We start from the raw sequence: 4,563 nt of genomic DNA, 5'->3' as shown, positions 1-4,563 counted from the left end.
TGGTCCATCTCATAGCCTAAGGCAGCAGAATGGATCCATCTCATAGCCTAAGGCAGCAGAATGGGTTCATCTCATAGCCTAAGGCAGCAGAATGGGTCCATCTCATAGCCTAAGGCAGCAGAATGGGTCCATCTCATAGCCTAAGGCAGGAGAATTGGTCCATCTCATAGCCTAAGGCAGCAGAATGGGTTCATCCCATAGCCTAAGGCAGCAGAATGGGTTCATCTCATAGCCCAAGGCAGCAGAATGGGTCCATCTCATAGCCTAAGGCAGCATAATGGTCCATCTTATAGCCTAAGGCAGCAGAATGGATCCATCTCATAGCCTAAGGCAGCAGAATGGGTCCATCTCATAGCCTAAGGCAGCAGAATGGGTCCATCTCATAGCCTAAGGCAGAAGAATGGGTTCATCTCATATCCTAAGGCAGCAGAATGGGTCCATCTCATAGCCTAAGGCAGAATAATGGGTTCATCTCATAGCCTAAGGCAGCAGAATGGGTCCATCTCATAGCCTAAGGCAGCAGAATGGGTCCATCTCATAGCCTAAGGCAGAATAATGGGTTCATCTCATAGCCTAAGGCAGCAGAATGGGTCCATCTCATAGCCTAAGGCAGCAGAATGGGTCCATCTCATAGCCTAAGGCAGCAGAATGGGTCCATCTCATAGCCTAAGGCAGCAGAATGGGTCCATCTCATAGCCTAAGGCAGCAGAATGGGTCCATCTCATAGCCTAAGGCAGCAGAATGGGTTCATCTCATAGCCTAAGGCAGCAGAATGGGTCCATCTCATAGCCTAAGGCAGCAGAATGGGTCCATCTCAAAGGCAGCAGAATGGGTCCATCTCATAGCCTAAGGCAGCAGAATGGGTCCATCTCATAGCCTAAGGCAGCAGAATGGGTCCATCTCATAGCCTAAGGCAGCAGAATGGGTCCATCTCATAGCCTAAGGCAGCAGAATGGGTCCATCTCATAGCCTAAGGCAGCAGAATGGGTCCATCTCATAGCCTAAGGCATCTCATAGCCTAGGCAAATGGGTCCATCTCATAGCCTAAGGCAGCAGAATGGGTCCATCTCATAGCCTAAGGCAGCAGAATGGGTTCATCTCATAGCCTAAGGCAGCAGAATGGGTCCATCTCATAGCCTAAGGCAGCAGAATGGGTCCATCTCATAGCCTAAGGCAGCAGAATGGGTCCATCTCATAGCCTAAGGCAGCAGAATGGGTCCATCTCATAGCCTAAGGCAGCAGAATGGGTCCATCTCAAAGGCAGCCTAAGCCTAAGCAGCAGAATGGGTCCATCTCATAGCCTAAGGCAGCAGAATGGGTCCATCTCATTAAGGCAGAATAGCCTAAGGCAGCAGAATGGGTCCATCTCATAAGCCTAAGGCAGCAGAATGGGTCCATCTCATCCTAAGGCAGCAGAAATGGGTCCATCTCATAGAATGGGTCCATCTCATCTCAGCCTAAGGCAGCAGAATGGGTCCATCTCATAGCCTAAGGCAGCAGAATGGGTCCATCTCATAGCCTAAGGCAGCAGAATGGGTCCATCTCATAGCCTAAGGCAGCAGAATGGGTCCATCTCATAGCCTAAGGCAGCAGAATGGGTCCATCTCATAGCCAGAATAAGGCAGCAGAATGGGTCCATCTCATAGCCTAAGGCAGCAGAATGGGTTCATCTCATAGCCTAAGGCAGCAGAATGGGTTCATCTCATAGCCTAAGGCAGCAGAATGGGTCCATCTCATAGCCTAAGGCAGCAGAATGGGTTCATCTCATAGCCTAAGGCAGCAGAATGGGTCCATCTCATAGCCTAAGGCAGCCTCTCATAGCCTAAGGCAGCAGAATGGGTCCATCTCATAGCCTAAGGCAGCAGAATGGGTCCATCTCATAGCCTAAGGCAGCAGAATGGGTCCATCTCATAGCCTAAGGCAGCAGAATGGGTTCATCTCATAGCCTAAGGCAGCAGAATGGGTCCATCTCATAGCCTAAGGCAGCAGAATGGGTCCATCTCATAGCCTAAGGCAGCAGAATGGGTTCATCTCATAGCCTAAGGCAGCAGAATGGGTCCATCTCATAGCCTAAGGCAGCAGAATGGGTCCATCTCATAGCCTAAGGCAGCAGAATGGGTTCATCTCATAGCCTAAGGCAGCATAATGAGATATTGATTTTTATTTGACCGTTAATGACAGAACTACTGGAGCAACAGTTTGAGACTAATAAATAATATTCAGATAAAAAGATGTGATTAAATATACAAGTCTGTGAGTAGACAGGGAGTGGAAAATATGGGTAAAAAACCCGTCTATTCTTGTGTTGTTTAACTTGAGGTCCGATCTCATCAGTATTTGATCAATTATTACATCCAACATTATTATGATGAAGGCAACACACTGAAGAATCCTGGGTTCTTGAGGCTCTGTTTTGCTGCATAAAATTACATGAACTGAGGTCAGTATAATAACTTCAGAGACACTGTGTGGACTGAGCAATCTGAACACAGAGGCCCTACTTCAGAGCCAGCATCTTCCCCCACTCACCCATCCTCTCCCCCACTCCCACAGCCTCACCCAGCCCCACTCACACAATATCAAATGGGACATGATTTCTATTTGAAACTACAGAGATCACAGTCTCCTCTCTCTCTGACAGCCTTGTTGGTTGAGGCGTCCAAGGAGAGACAACGCTCTGAGATGAGAACAGAAGAACTGTCTGTCTGTTATAAATAATTTGTGTATGATGATATTACTCAAGGATGGGTGAAACTACACAGGAATGGGTGAAACTACACAGGGATGGGTGACACTACACAGGGATGGGTGACACTACACAGGGATGGGTGATACTACACAGGAATGGGTGAAACCACACAGGAATGGGTGAAACTACACAGGGATGGGTGACACTACACAGGGATGGGTGATACTACACAGGGATGGGTGATACTACACATGAATGGGTGAAACTACACAGGGATGGGTGATACTACACAGGAATGGGTGAAACTACACAGCACGAACAGCAACTTCAAAACATAATATTTTCAAAGGATACAGTTATCACACACGAGACGCAATAGAACGCGATAAACACCATCAAATGGCAAAAGCAATAATCTCTGACATGTAAAAAGACATCTAACAGTCTCTCAACGGGAATGTTCTCCTCCTCTCCCTCCCCCTTCCACTCTCCACGGTAAACAGAGAGAGCATCATGACAAATTACTCAACATTCTATAAATAAAGCAGGATCAGCACTCTACACACCACCAATGCTCTCTGACGTAAAGAGAGGCCTGTGGCCCAGCGGCATCTGTCTGAGTGTGTGTGTGTGTGTGTGTGTGTGTGTGTGTGTGTGTGTGTGTGTGTGTGTGTGTGTGTGTGTGTGTGTGTGTGTGTGTGTGTGTGTGTGTGGTGTGCTGTGCCGTGCCAGAGTGGGCTCTTCCCTCTCTTCCACTGCCATGTAAATTTGGGACACTTAGCCACCAGCTGGTGGTACCACTTCTTTGGTGCCGCTGGCAACACGCCACCGGCATGGATGAGCTATCACTATACCAACCACTGAATGTAATGCAAGTTAGAGAGCCGTGCGAAACCCAAATCTCTACACCAGTGGAGGCTCCTCAGAGGAGGAAGGGGAGGACCATCCTCTTCAGTGAATTAGAAAAAACTATACAAAATATAAATCACATCACCAAATAATCGATTAAATCATACAATTTTGCAATGAAGTTCTACAGTAGCCTCGACAGCACTCTGGGTGGCACCATGGTGTAGCCAGAGGAGCTAGCTTCCATCCTCCTCTGGGTACATTGACTTCCATACAAAACCTAGGAGGCTCATGATTCTCACCCCTTTCCATAGACTTACACAGTAATTATGATAACTTCCGGAGGACTTCCTCCAACCTATCAGAGCTCTGGCAGCATGAACTGACATGTTGTCCCCTAATAAAAGGATCAGAGAATGAATCTGGTACTGAAAGTAGAAGCTACAGCTAGCTAGCACTGCAGTGCATAAAATGTGGTGAGTAGTTGACTCAAAGAGAGAAATAATATAGTTGAACAGTTTTGAACAAATACATTTCTTCCAAAATGAAGGAGAAGCAAGAGAGAGAGATTCCATCATTTTTTTCAACTTTCAGTTTAATTTACTTAGTTAGCAAATGCAGCTAGCTAGTTTAGCCTATTCAAACACTCTGCTCAAACAGAGGGATGCTATGTTAGCTAGCTGGCTATAACAGAGGGATGCTATGTTAGCTAGCTGGCTATAACAGAGGGATGCTATGTTAGGTAGCTGGCTATGACAGAGGGATGCTATGTTAGCTAGCTGGCTATAACAGAGGGATGCTATGTTAGCTAGCTGGCTATGACAGAAGGATGCTATGTTAGCTAGCTGGCTATTACTATTCAACTCTTCCAAGTGAAGGTAAGCTTTTGGTTTTACTAATGTATTGCCACCGGGGCCCACTGGTGTAACTGCTTACTGACTATACACTGTAACTTTACTGCATGTAGTGGGTTTACTAACACATTAGTTCTATTAGCTATGTTGACTGTGACGTTACTTTTTTAA

This window comes from Oncorhynchus nerka, unplaced genomic scaffold (genome assembly GCF_034236695.1).
Source record: "Oncorhynchus nerka isolate Pitt River unplaced genomic scaffold, Oner_Uvic_2.0 unplaced_scaffold_1877, whole genome shotgun sequence".
In the NCBI taxonomy this organism is placed as follows: domain Eukaryota; kingdom Metazoa; phylum Chordata; class Actinopteri; order Salmoniformes; family Salmonidae; genus Oncorhynchus; species Oncorhynchus nerka.
Note: the sequence above shows the minus strand (reverse complement) of the source record.